The sequence below is a fragment of the Saimiri boliviensis genome, chromosome 4, assembly GCF_048565385.1.
Source record: "Saimiri boliviensis isolate mSaiBol1 chromosome 4, mSaiBol1.pri, whole genome shotgun sequence".
Classification (NCBI taxonomy): domain Eukaryota; kingdom Metazoa; phylum Chordata; class Mammalia; order Primates; family Cebidae; genus Saimiri; species Saimiri boliviensis.
This window is the reverse complement of record NC_133452.1, coordinates 20,237,477-20,254,386: the sequence shown is the minus strand read 5'-3', so window position 1 is coordinate 20,254,386 and position 16,910 is coordinate 20,237,477. Positions and strand designations below refer to the sequence as shown.

The 16,910-nt window shown below is 42.6% G+C and overlaps 1 protein-coding gene and 1 pseudogene across 2 annotated transcripts in view; one reads left to right on the top strand and one right to left on the bottom strand.

Annotated features, from left to right (window-relative positions):
• Positions 1-11,453, bottom strand: part of LATS1 (large tumor suppressor kinase 1) — a 56,247-nt gene extending 44,794 nt beyond the window's left edge. For both annotated transcript variants that reach the window (XR_012517156.1, XM_010331426.3), the window contains exon 1: positions 11,371-11,453. The gene's annotated coding sequence lies outside the window, so the exon portion shown is untranslated. The remainder of the gene's footprint in view (positions 1-11,370) is intronic.
• Positions 6,596-12,408, top strand: LOC104650178 (uncharacterized; annotated as a pseudogene).
• The last annotated feature ends 4,502 nt before the right edge of the window (positions 12,409-16,910 follow it).

Sequence of the window (16,910 nt, the reverse complement as noted above, 5' to 3'; positions counted from 1 at the left end):
GATGTTCTATACCAGGCGTCCCCAAACTATGGCCCACGGGCTGCATGCGGCCCCCTGAGGCCATTTATCCGGCCCCCCGCTGCACTTCAGGAAGGGGCACCTCTTTCATTGGTGGTCAATGAGAGGAGCACAGTATGTGGCAGCCCTCCAACGGTCTGAGGGACAGTGAACTGGTCCCCTGTGTAAAAAGTTTGGGGACGCCTGTTATACAGTGTACAGACATAAACAGATACCCAAATGTATCCTAAGCAAAAAAAAGCAAATTCACCACACAATATATAAAACGAACTTATTTTCTGTTCTAAAATTAGATTATGATGACTTACTGCTCTGTAAATATGCTTAAAAAAAAAACTACTTTAAATGGGTAAACTTAGGGATTTTTTGTTTTGTTTTGTTTTGTTTTGTTTTGTTTGAGACAATGTCTCATGTCTCATTCTGTTGCCCAGGCTGGAGTACAGTGGTGTGATCACAGCTCACTGCAGCCTCAACTTCCTGTGCTCATGTGACCCTCCTGCCTCAGCCTTCTGAGTAGTTGGGAATGCAGGCACACACCACCCTGCCCAGCTGATTTATTAATTTTTTGTAAAACAGTCTCCTTATCTTGCCCAGGCTAGTCTTGAACTTCTGGGTTCAAGTGCTCAGGTAAGCCTCCTGCCTCAACCTCCCAAAGTGCTGGGATGATAGGCATGAGCCACCCCACCTAGCCTGAGTAAATTTTATAGTATGTAAATTATATGTTAATAGAACTGTTAAAAATATACCCACTTTAAATTCTTAAAAATTTATATTTATAGAAATTAATTATACACACACACATATATTTGCAGCAGGCCTGAGACAGGACAAAGCCCTGTAGCAGCCACTAGAGGTAGTTTCCTGATTACTTCACCTCATAAATCAGTAATCTCATGGTACAATTGCTAAATTAGTTATGAATCAATCACAAGCAGCTCACATTTCTCTACTTTAAAAAAAAAAGTTTTTTCATTGTCTGAAAATTATACATATTCTGTCTATAACATAATAATACATGAGTAATTATTTCATAAATCAAATTAGGATGGACATACCTTGTGCTTTTATGAAGGAAGCTGGTCCCTAAAGCATTTTCTTTTCTAAGGTTTCCCAAAATATTAATTTAACAGCTTACTAACACATTTTTCTAGGCTTAACATTTAGCTCACCAGTCTAAAGTCTACAGAATTCACTTCTGGTCCTTTCTAAAAGTGAAGATACTGTCTTTTTTTTTTTTTTAATTTTTTAAAGATGGGGTTTCACCATGATGGCCAGGCTGGTCTTGAACTCTTGACCTCAGGTGATCCACCCACTTCAGCCTCCCAAAGTGCTAGGATTACAGGCATGAGCCACTGTGCCCGACATGTGAAGATACTTTCAATATCAGGTCTTCTTAAATCTACTATTTCCCCATGATCAAGGATTAACATTGTTGTGGAATCCTACATGTCAGTTCTCTGAGTATCTGGGTTGCGATTCATTTATAGGATCTAGGTATTCTTTTAATATCACTTATTTTGGGTTTAAACTACAAGTTAATCATCCTTTTATTATTATTGTTATTTTACCATTTCCAAGATCATTCTGAGAGAGAGAAAAAAAAAATAGAAACATAATTTTGCTTCTGTCAAAATATTTGCTTCCATTTCCCTATAATGGAACCTGGTCACCAGCAGGTATTGCAAAAATATTTGAACTTAGAAATGCAGGTAACTTGCCCCTTCTTTCTGCTGTTAAGAAAATACAGCATGAATCCTTATTGAAAAATTCAAGGATTTATATAAATATACACAGTAGAATAAAGTTAAAGTCCCTCATAATTCACCTTCCTCAAGAGTAAGAATCACTGTAGTGGGATGAATAACGGCCTCTTAAAAGATATTCCTGAGCCAGGCACAGTGGCTCATGCCTGTAATCCTAGCACTTTGGGAGGCCAAGGCGGGTGGATCACCCGAGGTCGGGAGTTCAAGATCAGCCTGACCAACATGGAGAAACCCCATCTCAACTAAAAATACAAAATTAGCCGGGCATGGTGACACATGCCTGTAATCCCAACTACTAGGGAGGCTGAGGCAGGAGAATCATTTGAACTGGGGAGGTGGAGGTTGTGGTGAGCCGAGATCGCACCACTGCACTCCAGCCTGGGCAACCCGAGCGAAACTCCATCTAAAATATGTATATATATTCCTGTCTTGGACCTGTAATTCCATTACTTTGGGATGCCAAAGTAGGAGGATAACTTGAGCTCAGGAGTACGGTATCAGCGTGAATGTGCAACATGGCAAAACCCAGTCTCTACAAATAATACAAAAAATGAGCCAAGTGTGGCAGTGTGCGTGCCTGTAGTCACAGCTGTTCTAGAGACTGAGGTGGGAGAATCACTTGAGCCCAGGAGGTGAAGGCTACAGTGAGCCATGACTGTGTCACTGTACTCCAACCTAGGACACAGAGTGAGACCCTGTCTCAAAAAAAAATAAGATATTCCCCCTTCTAATCTTCTCTGGAACTTGGGATGTTACAGATGCGATTAAGTTAAGAATTTTGAGATTAAGGGATTGTCATGGATTAACAGGGTAAGTCCCACATGCAATTACAAGTGTCCTTTTGAGAGACAGAAGGAGATTTGATTCACATAGAAAAAGGAAGGATGCGGCCGGGCGCAGTGGCTCAAGCCTGTAATCCCAGCACTTTGGGAGGCCGAGGCGGGTGGATCACGAAGTCAAGAGATCGAGACCATCCTGGTCAACATGGTGAAACTCTGTCTCTACTAAAAATACAAAAAAATTAGCTGGGCATGGTGGCGCGTGTCTGTAATCCCAGCTACTCAGGAGGCTGAGGCAGAATTGCCTGAACCCAGGAGGCGGAGGTTGTGGTGAGCCGAGATCGCGCCATTGCACTCCAGCCTGGGTAACAAGAGCGAAATTCCGCCTCAAAAGAAAAAAAGAAAAAAGAAAAAGGAAGGAGGCAATGTGATGATGAAGGCAGAGACTGAAGTGATGAGGCCAGAAGCCAAGGATGTCAGCAGCCAACAGAAACTGGAAGTGGCAAGAGACAGCTTCTCTCCTAGAGCCTCTGGAGGGAAAGTGGCCTTGCTAATGCCTTGATTTTAGACTTCTGGCCTCCAGAACTATGAGAGGATAAATTTATGTTGTTTTAAGCCATCAGGTTTATAGTGATTTGTTACGTAAGACACAGGAAACAGACACAACAACAATCACTATTAATACTGAATATTCTAACATATACTACTATTAACCAAAATGGGATCATAATACATAAAATTGGACATCTCATTTTTTCACATAATCATGGGCAATTACAAGAAGACAACAGGGGTCTGGGGTTTATGCTTGTAATCCCAATACTTTGGAAAGCCCAGGTGGGAGGATCACTTGAGGCAAGGAGTTCAAGACAAGAAGAGAATGTATTGTTGCCCAAATTTACCTTACCTTACTTTTTCTCCCATAATATTTCATGAGATTCACATTCCAGTCAGTATATGACAGGAAATGCTGGACCAGAGAGATTCAGTCTAGTCCTCTATTCTATAACTGCACTCTGATATAACTCCTAACACTGAGTGTACAGAAGTCAGAGAAAGGACTGAGTTCTGGCATATGTGTAAACAATGTGTTGTAGGTTTAAACAACTGAAAACTTACTTTAAGCATATCTCGATCATCTACCTGTTGAAAATACTTGTGTATAAAATAACGTTTGGAATTTATTTCAAAATAATTTGGTGCTAAGGGGATGGGAATATAAATGAGACAAAAGTTGTCATTTGTTGAAGACTGTTGTAGCTGAGTAATGGGTATATGAGGGTTCACTGTACTAGTCTCTTTCTTCTTATTATTTGTTTTGTAAAGACAAGGTCTCATCATGTTGCGCAGGCTTGTCTTGAACTCCTGGCATCAAGCACTCCTACTACTGCCTTGGCCTTTCTCTTTACTTTTGAGTACTCTTGAAGTTTTCCAAAACAGAGAGTTGAAAAAGAAAAAAAGGAAAGGAAATGACTGGATCCTAGAATGGTTCTGCTACAAATTCTTATTTAAATATATGCACTTAAAATATATAGGATTTTAAAGAAACTATTGTTTCCATCAAATGATATCCCTTCATTTATCAAGGGAAGTAAGAGAAGCATTACATTTGAACATTCAATTTTAATTGTAAGATGATCTATATCTTCTGATGTCAAAAACACTGAAATGGAGGCATTATGTATATCTTTAGCCAATTGATTTTGGTAAATATATTATGGCAGAGAGTATATTCACATACAGTACTTGCCTTCATTTCCCAGATTAACTCTGGCCAAAGCTGGGTGAGCAGATGTGACATATCTCAATTCTGGACTGAGGCAGTTAGAAGTCACTTTGCTTTGGCTTTCCTGCTTCAATGACAATGTAGGTTACATTTTGAGATGGTGGCTTCACAATACGGAAGGAAGATGGATCCCTAAGCTACTGAATGAAGAGCCCCTACTGACTCCCACTGAACTGTGTGCAAGAGAAACATTTCTGTTGTGTTAAGCCATTGATATTTTGGAATTTGTTACCACAAAACAGTCTAATCATATTGTGGAAATAGACAAAGACTGCCCAAAACAAGCAGAGGCTATTTAATCAGATCTTACTATACAGGTAGGGAATCAGCCACTGTCAACTTGCACTTGGCAAAGATTCAAAGGCAAGCAGGGAAGTGGGAAATCTTTACACTAAAAAAAGGGGGAAGACTTCAGGTATGCTCTGATTGTACATTGCTGGCATGGGAAACTGAAGGTGGGCTAACTGGTATAAACCAAAAATAAAATGCTAAGTCAAGCCTCCTCTCAGTCGATGGCATTGGAAAATTAACCTGAAAAACTAGTTCCAGCCATGATGGGAAGTGGGGTTTGGCCATGCCTCATTATTCCCTCCTCCCTTTTGAATTCTGGCACAGCTGACCAGCATTAACATTAAAACAAATCTTAAGACTGACAAAACAGACTCTTTGTAGCAATAGGATACCCAATTCCAGCCTGACTCTAGCATAGTATCACATGACAGATGGCAGGCCCTAAAAGAAATCTAAGTGTTTGATCCCAAATTATGTTTCTTTGCCATATCTTGAAACTGTCCTGCAAAACTGTCTCTTGTGGGGAAAATCTACATTCCGAAGATAATTCCCTTCCTTTCTCAGGCCTTTTGCCTGATTCAGGAGAGAATCAAACCTGATAAGAAACATTTAGAGTATATTACCTCTGAAGCCTGCTACCTAGAGACTTCCTTTACATAACAGGAACCTTGGTCTCCACAAGTCCTTAATTCAGACATTCCCTACTATTAATTCTGTCTGCATAATGGGAACCCTAGTTTCCATAATCCCTTATCTTTTTTTTTTTTGAGAGTCTCACTCTGTTGCCTATGCTGCAGTGTAGTGGCATGATCTCGGCTCACCACAACCTCCGCCTCCCGGGTTCAAGTGAATTCTCCTGTTTCAGCCTCCTTAGTAGCTGGGACTATAGGCATGTGCCACCATGCCCAGCTAATTATTATTATTATTATTATTATTATTATTTTTTTTTTTTGAGACGGGGTTTTGCTTGTTACCCAGGCTGGAGTGCAATGGCGCGATCTCGGCTCACCGCAACCTCCGCCTCCTGGGTTCAGGCAATTCTCCTACCTCAGCCTCCTGAGTAGCTGGGATTACAGGCACGTGCCACCATGCCCAGCTAATTTTTTGTATTTTTAGTAGAGACGGGGTTTCACCATGTTGACCAGGATGGTCTCGATCTCTCGACCTTGTGATCCACCCACCTCGGCCTCCCAAAGTGCTGGGATTACAGGCTTGAGCCACCGCGCCCGGCCTATTTTTTTATTTTTTTATTTTTTGAGACAAGAGTTTTGCTCTTGTTACCCAGGCTGGAGTGCAATGGCGCGATCTCGGCTCACCACAACCTCCGCCTCCTGGGTTCAGGCAATTCTCCTGTCTCAGCCTCCTGAGTAGCTGGGATTACAGGCACGTGCCACCATGCCCAGCTGATTTTTTTTTTTTTTCATATTTTTAGTAGAGACAGGGTTTCACCATGTTGACCAGGATGGTCTTGATCTCTTGATCTCGTGATCCACTCGCCTTGGCCTCCCAAAGTGTTGGGATTACAGGCGTGAGCCACCGTGCCTGGCCAATTTTTTGTATTTTTAGTAGAGACGGGGTTTCACCATGTTGACCAGGCTGGTCTCAAACTACTGACCTCATGATCTGCCTGCCTCGGCCTCCCAAAGTGCTGGGATTTACAGGTGTGAGCCACTGTGCCTAGCCAAAACCCCTTATCTTAACCTAAATACTCCCTTCTATTGATTCTAGGTCTTTAGACAGTAACAACTCAACCAACTGACAATCAGAAAATCTACCTTTAAATGTTTAATCTGACAATCTTTAAATCTGACAATCTTTAAACCTGACAATCTTTAAATCTACCTATGACCCAGAAGCCATCCACTTCAAGGTGTCTTGCCAATCTTACATATACTGATTGATGTCTATGTCTCCCTAAAATGTATAAAACCAAGCTGTAGTCTGACCACCTTCGACACATGTTCTCAGGAGCTTCTGAGGACTTTGTCATGGGGCAATGGTAACTCATATTTGGCTCAGAATAGAGCTCTTAAAATATTTTACTGAGTTTGACTCTTCGTTGACACTGGAAGCAGGGTATCCTACATGGCTGGTTGGGGAAGCATATTTAGCTCTCTCTGGGTCATCCCAAATTGGAATTAGGTACAAAGATTAAGGAAGCTGGTAGTTACTGTCCAAGTTCTGACACTTTGGGCCTATTGCCCAGAGGTCATGGGTCAGAGTTCTAGTTTCATATATGATCTGACCATTGTCCATCTGTAGATTCAGGCTTTCATTATTCTAATACAGAAACTGGTACCTAGAAGTGAAGTGCTGCTGCAATAAAAACCTATGCAGCACTGCCTTAGTGATACTGCCTTAGTGGTCAGGCTGAGGGCTGAGAGGAAACAGAAACCAGAAGCTGGAAAGATGGAGGATCATGTTTTACAGTGGCAAAATATTTGGTAAAGCTGTTACCCATAATAACTTTTCATACAACTACAAGGTCAGTGAGCATACAAAGAGGCTACTGACCTTGCAATCTTATAAAAAAAAAAGTTTGGAAAAGAGGATCTTAGAAGCAAATACTGACTGCTATTGCATATTTGGCAAAGTATTAGAAGTAAATGATGAGCTCAAGAAAGAAGCAGCAGATTGCAAAGCAAAAATAGAAGGGAATGGAAAATGTTCAGAAATTTAAACTCTCAAAGGATTGGAAAAGCAACTGGCACCTAGACCCGTAGAGGCAGGATTAAAAGACTGAGTACAGATACTCACTGAAAACTCTCAGCTAACTACTACTTCAGTGGTAAAGAACACCTTAAGGATGTAGCCTTCCCATCTAACCTAATGAGTAAGACCAGCCTCAAATAACCAAATGAGTAAGACTCCATCTCAAAAAAAAAATAATAATTTTTTTCTTAAATCATCCAAAGTTCAGACTAAAAAACTCTTTGTCTATTCAAAATTTAAAACCCTTTGGCCCCCAACTTCTAAGAACAATAAGCTAGTTGAGAAAGATTTGTACTTTCCAAAGTGAGGATACTCACCCAACACACACTTCACAGGTCATGGAAAACAATGAGAGAATTCCTTCCAAATAAATCAAGGTCCAATCTCCCCTACCTCCAGGACTGATTGCTTACATAGAATCTGCTGCTTATCTCTCATTATTCTCCTTTCCTAGGAGTAGTGCTGATTGTGGCCTTCCTAGCAGTATTCTACTCTTATGTACTATGGTAAGTGAGGGGAAGAGAAAAGGAAGAGAGATAGAGAGAAAGAGACACAGTGAGAGAGAGACAGCAAGAGAGCATACAGGTGACACACAGGACACATTACTTCACAGGTCCCTGGAGCAAGAGGAACCATATCTGGACCTGATTAAGAGATATGGACATAAACTGGGTGGTGGCTCAAGCCTGTAATCCCAGCACTTTGGGAGGCCAAGGTGGGTGGATCACGAGGTCAAGAGATCGAGACCATCCTGGTCAACATAGTGAAACCCCGTCTCTACTAAAAATACAAAAAATTAGCTGGGCATGGTGGCGCGTGCCTGTAATCCCAGCTACTCAGGAGGCTGAGGCAGGAGAATTGCCTGAACCCAGGAGGCGGAGGTTGTGGTGAGCCGAGATCGTGCCATTGCACTCCAGCCTGGCTAACAAGAGTGAAACTCTGTCTCAAAAAAAAAAAAAAAAAAAAGATTTGGACATGTGGACCAAAGGACCTATGAATCTTGCCTCTATCACTGATTAGGGCCCTATTTGTTAGCAAAAGAATAACATAATACCGGGAACATCATTCCACAGTAACAGGTGTCATGTTTCTTTTTATTTTATTTATTTTTAAATAGAAATGAGGGTCTCTCATCTCTATTGATGAGGCTGGTCTCAAATGCCTGGCCTTAAGCAATCCTCCCACTTTGGCCTTCCAAAGTGTTGGGATTACAGGCGTGAGCCACCATGCCTGGCCAGTATCATATTTGTTTGATTCTAAGCATGCTGTTCTATATTTTAATATTTCTAAAATTTAGGGCCGGGTACAGTAGCTCATGCCTGTAATCCCAAAACTTTTAAAGGCTGAAGTGGGTGGATCTCTTGATCCCAGGTGTTTGAGATTAGCCTGGGTAACAAAGTGAGACCCTGTCTCTACAAAAAATAGAAAAACAAAACAAAACAAAACAAAACAAAACAAAAAACAGCCAGGTATGTTGGTGTGCACCTACATTCCCAGCTACTGGGGAGGCTGAGGTTGCAGTGAGCCGTGACTGTGCTACTACCCTCCAGCCTAAGCATCAGAGCAAGACTCTGTCCCACAAAAAATAAATAGAGTGTATCTTGAGATCAACGTTAAAAGAAATTTTCCAGGTCCAAAGCAGAGAAGTTCTGGAGTAGCAGTCATTGCACATGCCTAACTTAGCCATAAATAAAAGGTGAAATCTCCTTGTTACCTCAATTGTATTATTATTATTTTTTGAGACACAGTCTTGCTCTGTGGCCCAGGCTAGAGTGCAGTAGCATGATCTCTGCTCACTGCAACCTTCACCTCCTGGGTTCAAGCAATTCTCCTGCCTCAGCCTCCCAAGTAGCTGGGATTACAGGCACAAGCCATTACACACAGCTATTTTTTTGTATTTTTAGTAGAGATGTTTCACCATCTTTTTTTTTTTTTTTTTTTTTTTAAAAGACGGGGTTTCACCGTGTTGGCCAGGATGATCTCAGTCTTCTGATCTCGTGATCTGCCCACCTCAGCCTCCCAAAGTGCTGGGATTACAGGCGTGAGCCACCATGCCCAGCTACTCCATAACTTTCAATGATTTTTAACCTAATGGTTAAAAGTAAGAGCTCTGGAATCAAACTGCCTGGGTATGAAAAATCTCTACTTTTTTTTTAAAGTTCAGACCCTCATCAAAAATACAAACAATAAACAAGTAACATTGATTAGTTTGTCCAATGTAGGAAAAAAACAGGTATCATTACATAAGATTGGGTTAAATTAAGTTTATCAGAAAAGTACCCTAGCTGGGTGCAGTAGTGCACCTATAGTCCTAGCTACTTGAGAGGCTGTGGTGGGAGGACTGTTCAAGCCCAGGAGTTGGAATCCAGCACAGGCAACATAGTGAGTCCCCATCTTTTTTTAAAAAAAAAAAAAAAAAAAAAAAAAGGTGACTATGTCATAGCTTTGACCAGATCAGTAATGAGGACAGCAACAGTAATATGTGCTGTTTCTTCTTTTAGCAGCATAGTCTCATTTGTATAAACAGCAATATTCAGGAAACTGCATACTAACATCTTCTTCTGTTCACTTTCTAATAATTGTTGGATCGAAAGTGAAAAATGCTGAAAAATAACTGCTGCTTCTACTTGGCAAAAATGTTATTCAATGACTAAATAACTTTTGTGATGTATAACAATCTCCCACTAATATAAATAAAACATCTAAAATAACTAAATAACCAGAGTTAGAACCATTCCAAGACTATGTATATAGAATAACAAGGACTAGCAATAAAAACAAAAATAAAAACGACCTACACAATGAAAGCCAGATATTATACATTTAAAATACAGCAAAAAAATTTTTTACTTGTTTTTGGAGAGCAACAAGGCATATTCAATCAACATTTAGGCATAGAATGTGCCGTTCCAGGAATGGAGCATGATCTAGTTTCTTGCAGTAGCTGCCAATGGGACTAACACAATGCTGCTTCTTTCACTGTTCAATCAAACTCCTCCACTGCCTTAGGGAATGAACTAACCCATTTTAACGTCAGAGATAAGCTTTGTTTTCACAGCAGAGAACATTCATTCCAACTGTAATGTCCTACCTTTTCTTCCTCATGGAGGAAAATTGATAAAAATTTTTAATCTTCAATAAACAATTCGTAAAGGTCTGACAAGCTTCATGATTGCTAACATTCAAATCCATTTCCAAAACTGGAGTTATACAGTATTATTTCTGTGCATGAGATTATACTTATTGTTCACAAGATTTATGAATAACTTCTGGAGGATGATACATGTTTATAAGTCGTATTAACATGAGTTGACAAACATTAAATTTTATTCCATTAGAAATTGACAGAGAAGTCAGAATGGGGATTAATTAAGTCATCTGGAAGTCATTCATTGAGCTACAAGCCATTTCAGATTATAAAAAACGCCGTTCCCTTAATTGTCGTTCCTTCATTTTTTGTATTTATATACACACTCCTACTCCGTAAAGACCTCTCCATCTCTCCCACCACTTTCAACTATACACAATAACCTCAAATCACACTGAACTAGACATAAGAGACTCCCAGGATTTCAAGATATACCCAGGATCAAGGCCCTCTAAGGATTCAAAGAACTGTAGCTCTTTCATTGCAATATTCCTTCAGAACCACCTTTCCCGTTCCTTCACTGCAGACATCGCCGAATCGCGTTTTGTGGGTGGGGTGGGAGACAGTCGGCGCAAGGCCGCCAGCAGGATAGGCTCTTCCCAGCCAAACGTGCACTTCCGAGGCCGAAATGCCTGGGGCTCTTCCTGCAGCACCGGGCGCGGCCAACCCTCGCTTCCCCAGGGCAGGGCTCAGCTCAGGTCAAAGCAACCAGCCCAGTCAGGCCCGGAGCGGGCCGCTTCGGCCCGCCAGTCCACAGCAACCTCTGGACCCCCGCCAGCGGGGATGGGCGTGGGCCCCAGCGGCCACCGCCCCGCCAACTCGAGCTCGGGAGGAGAGAGTGAGCCCCACCCGCTACGCCAGCCCCGGACCTACCTGGAGGGGAAAGGAGAGCTCCTGGACAGCGGCCACCGGCCCGAGGGCGGGCGCCTAGGCGGCCGGAGCCCGTCCCAGCAACCCCAAGTATCCCTGGTGGGGCACAGCGGGTAGAGACGCCAGAGGGCTGCCGCGGGCCAGTGTGGCCCGTCGCGGGGGTCGCGAGGACCTGACTCCCCTTAACACCAGGCCACCGCCGCCGCCGCCATTTTGCCTTCCACTCAATGTCGCCGCCGCCGCACTCCGTTGCAGGTTTCCCGGATGTGGGCATTTCCCGGCGTCGCTTGCGCGAGGGCCGAAGACTGGGGGCTTCTGCCCGCCCGGTAGCAGCTAGGGAGCGCGCAACCTGTGGCCTCCGGGCCTCGTTGCGTCGCCCGCCGCTCAGAGCCTTCGTGAGCGTCGCCCCACGTCGCTCCCGCCTGCCCCTGCCCAGAAGACTCGCCCGCGGCCGTGGGTTAAGGCTCTCTCCTGCCCAGCCCACTCGGTTGATTCAATCCTTTTCACCATTGATCTCTTTCTCTGGACCGAGGAGGGATGCGCAATTTCACGGAGCTTCGTTCTCAGAAGGGAACAACTATGAGTTGCTCTGGGAAACCTCGCTGTGGACCTCAAAATTCGAGTTTTGGCGCTTTGAAATAAAATTTTATTCTTGCTTAGCGTTCTTTCCCCGAACAAGCCCATGAGCTTCCAGCATCTGTATTTTCTGAATCAGCCAGAAAAGAAGTTCTTGAGCCAGGGCCGATTGATTAGCAGAATTTAGAGATCTTACCTGTCAACTGCATCCGTAGGAAGTCGTTATTGCCATAATTGGAATAACGGTGACGGTGTGACAAGACGAGGTTTTACTTCTTGTAAAGTTGAATGGAAAATCTGGGATGGGATCATTGGGTTTGATGTGTAAGGTACTGTCCACACTTGGTGAAGAATGCCTTTACCAGTTTTTCCTCTAGAAAAAATAGTGTTTTCAAGTACCTTTTTTTGGTAATTTTTCTACTATAGACTACAAAAAAATTAAAGACGCCTTTTTCTGATGTTAAAGTAATAACTGGCTGCTTACTGTATTCAGAAATCCAAACGTGAAAACTTGTTAAAAGATTATGTTCCGCTGGCCATGATGGCTCACGCCTGTAATCCCAGCACTTTGGGAGGCCAGGCGGGCGGATCACAAAGTCAGGAGTTCAAGACCAGCCTGGCCAACACAGTGAAACCCCATCTCTACTAAAAATACAAATATTAGCTGGGCATGGTGGTGCACACCTGTAGTCCCAGCTACTCAGGAAGCTGAGGCAGGAGAATCTCTTGAATCAGGGAGGCAGAGGTTTTAGTGAGCCGCACCATTGCACTCCAGCCTAGCACTTCGGGAGCCCAAAGCAAGTAGATTGCTTGAGTCCAGGAGTTCAAGACCAGCCTGGGCAATATAGTGAAACCCCATCTCAATAAAAATTGCAAACAATAATCAGGCTTGGTGGTACATGTCTGTAGTCCAGAAACCTGGGAGACGGAGGTGGGAGAATCACTTGGGCCCGGGAGATCAAGTCTGCAGTGAGCCAAGGATAACACTACTGCACTCCGGCCTAAGTGAGAGTTAAATCTTGTCTCAAACATCTTTCCTAATCAATGGGATTAAAATGGAGAGAGCATGCTGGGCTAATTACGTAGAAAATAATTAGCTTCTACAAAAGATACAAAGAAAATTGTTAGTCCTTTCCTATATTGAGATGAAAATTTTTCTTAGAACAAGAAGGATAGGCCCATATTAAGGATTAAAAACAATCTGTATTAACTCCTGAATATAGGAAGTGTGGCTTAGGAGAATCACATGTGAACACTTCAGAAAGCTGAGACAGCATTACAAAGGAAAATTATTCCTAGAAAAATGATGGCAAGGTTTCTGTCATAATCAGCAAGGTAGACAATGTATGAAAAAGTGTTTATCTTGGAAGTCACACTTAAGAGGGCCTCTGGCCGAGCGTGGTAACTTATGCTTGTAATCCCAGCAGTTTGGGAGGCTGCGGCAGGTAGACCACGTGAGGTCAGGAGTTTGAAACCAGCCTGGCCTATGTGGTAAAACCCCATCTCTACTAAAAATACAAAAAAATTAGCCGGGTGTGGTGGCACACACCTGTAATCCCCGCTACTAGGGAGGCTGAGACAGGAGAATCGCTTGAACTGGGAAGCGGAGGTTCTAGTGAGCTGAGATCGTGCCACTGCACTACAGCCTGGGTGAGGGAGACTTAGACTCAAAAAAAGAAAAAAACAAGAGGACCTTTGACAATGAGGAGTATTTTTTAAAGGGACAACAAGATTGTGAGTTTAGCTCAGGTCAATTAATAGTGATTCAGATACTGTTAAACACTGTTAATACACTAAGACATGGGCCCTGTTCTTGATCTTGTAGCCCAATAGGGGGAGACAGGCTCCTTAGCACATTGCTTTGAGCATAATTTAAGTTCTGCACAAGGGGCTTTTGAAGCAGAGTGCAATTTAGTCCAGATTGCTGGAGGCCAGTAAAAGCTGGAGAAAATGACACCTAGAAGGAGTCTTGAAGGATAAGAAGGATTTAGCCAAAAATGGCAAGAAACAGTGAGAAGGAAACCTTCACTGGAGAGACTATAATAATCACTTTTGAATATTTGAATATGAGAGGAATTTTGTGTGGGTGGCTCCTGAGATAAGACAAATGAAAGCAAATTTCAGTTCAGTATATGAAAATTCATTTTAGTGAAACCCTATGGTAAAGGATCCCAACACAAAGGAGATTCAAATATAACATAATTGGTGATTGGCTCATCTCATAGGCTCACATGATCAGTGCATTAACATACACCAGGACTGTACTTTTTTACAGGTTGTTTTGGGTCCCACTCTTACACTAAAATCCTCCCATAATGCTGTATCAATTAGAGCTGTTCAAATGTGAAGCCGCATTGGAAAATGGGAATATTTATCACCATATATATATATTTTGATATGCAGTTTCGCTCTTTTGCCTAGGCTGGAGTAAAGTGGTGTGATCTCGGCTCACTGCAACCTCTGTCCCTGGGTTCAAGTGATTCTCTTCCCTCAGCCTCCTGAGTAGCTGGGATTATAGATGCCTCCCACCATGCCCAGCTACTTTTTTTTTTTTTTGCATTTTTAGTAGCAACCAGGTTTTGGCATGTTGGCCAGGCTGATCTTGAACTCCTGACCTCAGGTGATCCACCCACCTCGGCCTCCCAAAGTGCTAGGATTACAGGTGTGAGCCACCATGTTTTTAAGTATAGGGTGGATGATAATTTGTTGGGAATACTGTAGAAGGGATCATGAATTTTAGGCTGGAGATGCTCGCCAAGGTACTTTCTACCTCTAAGAACCTGCAACCTTTGAAAGAAACTATAGTTTAATAAAGGCAGTGACAATGAACAGATTCATGAATTATGGTGTTATATTACATATAGCTTAGTTTCTTATTAAAATTGGCAGAACTTGTCAATTGGCATGAAATGTAACACTGTTAAAATGTATTCCTTTACGGTTACAAATACCCTGAAAGCCTTAAAGCCTCTATCACCTACTCACTTATAATGATGAAGGGAAATTTTATATATGGCTGGTAGAAATTGAGAATACGTTAGCAACATACATGAACGAACTTCAGAGTTTTTGGCAGTGGTCATTACAGATAAAAACAGAAGAGGCCGGGCTCGATGATTCTCGCCCGTAATCCCAGCATTTTGGGAAATCAAGGTGGGTGGATTACTTGAGATCAGGAGTTCAAGATCAGCCTGACCTACATGGCAAAACCGTCTCTACTAAAATTACAAAAAAATTAGCCAGGTATGGTGGTGTGTGTCTGTAATCCTAGATACTTGGGAGGCTGAGGCAGGAGAATTGCTTGAACCTGGGAGGCTAAAGTTGCAGTGAGCTGAGATCAGGCCACTGCATGTCAGCCTGGGTGACAGAGCAAGACTCCATTTAAAATAAAAAAAAAAAAGAGAGAGAAAAGAGGAAAGGTGAGGTGAGGGAAAAAACAGGCCTACTATTCACTGTACAGGGAAAATGTGCCACCTGAGAGCCAGGGTCTTTTCCACGAATGAGAATGAGTTCGGGGCCCACTCACAGCCTGCCGAGTAGGATCCGAGGGTGTCTGCACTGGGCAGAGAGGGCCACTGCCTCAGCAGGCTTTAGGCTATGGTAATAGACATCTGTACAATGGGAAATAGAAGGGCAAAGGAAAATCCATAGCTACAGTGTTTTTAAAAAATTATTATTATTTATTTATTTATTTTTGAGATGGAGTTTCGCTCTTGTTACCCAGGCTGGAGTGCAATGGCGTGATCTCGGCTCACCGCAACCTCTGCCTCCTGGGTTCAAGCAATTCTCCTGCCTCAGCCTCCTGAGTAGCTGGGATTACAGGCACGTGCCACCATGCCCAGCTAATTTTTTGTATTTTTAGTAGAGATGGGGTTTCACCATGTTGACCAGGATGGTCTCGATCTCTCGACCTCGTGATCCACCCGCCTCGGCCTCCCAAAGTGCTGGGATTACAGGCTTGAGCCACCGTGCCCGGCTTATTTATTTATTTTTGAGGCAGGGTGTCATTCTGCCACCCAGGCTGGAGTGCAGTGATGCAACCATGGCTCACTGCAACCTTCATTTCCCAGGCTCAAGCAATCCTTCCAGTTCAGCCTCCTGAGTAGCTAGAACCACAGGCACAAGTCACCATGCCTGGCTGTTTTAATTACTGAATTAGAAAGAGTGAAAATTGGTCCTGAAGCACTGTGAGCCACTGAGTTTTCATTTTTCCCATTTAGTATGAATGTATATCTTTCCCTGCCAAAATACTGTGTTTAACTATAAACACCTCCTCCAGGCCCAGAGTCATTAATTACTGCTAAAACAATGTTTTGATTAAGAAGCCACCTTGTCTTACAGAATTTTTCAACAGTTGCATCCCATGTTGTCATTTAACATGTTCTTTTGTTTCCTGTAGTGTCTGTAAACTGGCAGACAGGTAAATCAGGTTCAGTTTTGTTGCTAGGAATTGGGGAAGGACAGCTAGGCTGATAACAGTCCTTGAACTGACATTTAGGTAATGGCAATTATCTGAATTATCTGGTCTACTTCTCAGTGCTAGGAAAAAAACCTACCCTGGGCTGAACAAGTGTATGTTTTTACTTACTACTGGAATGCTACAAAATGAAAGACAAGTGGTTCCTTCTGGGCAGGAAATTTCATATGTGGTGTTCCAATTATGATTATTGGAATTATAAAGTAAATGAACAATTCAATTGTCTAATAGCAGTGATTTATCATTAAGGTCTCAGGTCAGTAACACATTTAAAATCTAACAAATTTTGGAAAGACAGTATCATTAAATTATCTTAAAACACTACATTAGGTCATTATTATCGCTGCAGATAAGAATAAAGATGGCTGATAAGACTATAGGTGGCTGGCCGGGCGCTGTGGCTCAAGTCTGTAATCCCAGCACTTTGGGAGGCCGAGGCGGGTGGATCACAAGGTCAAGAGATCGAGACCATCTTGGTCAACATGGTGAA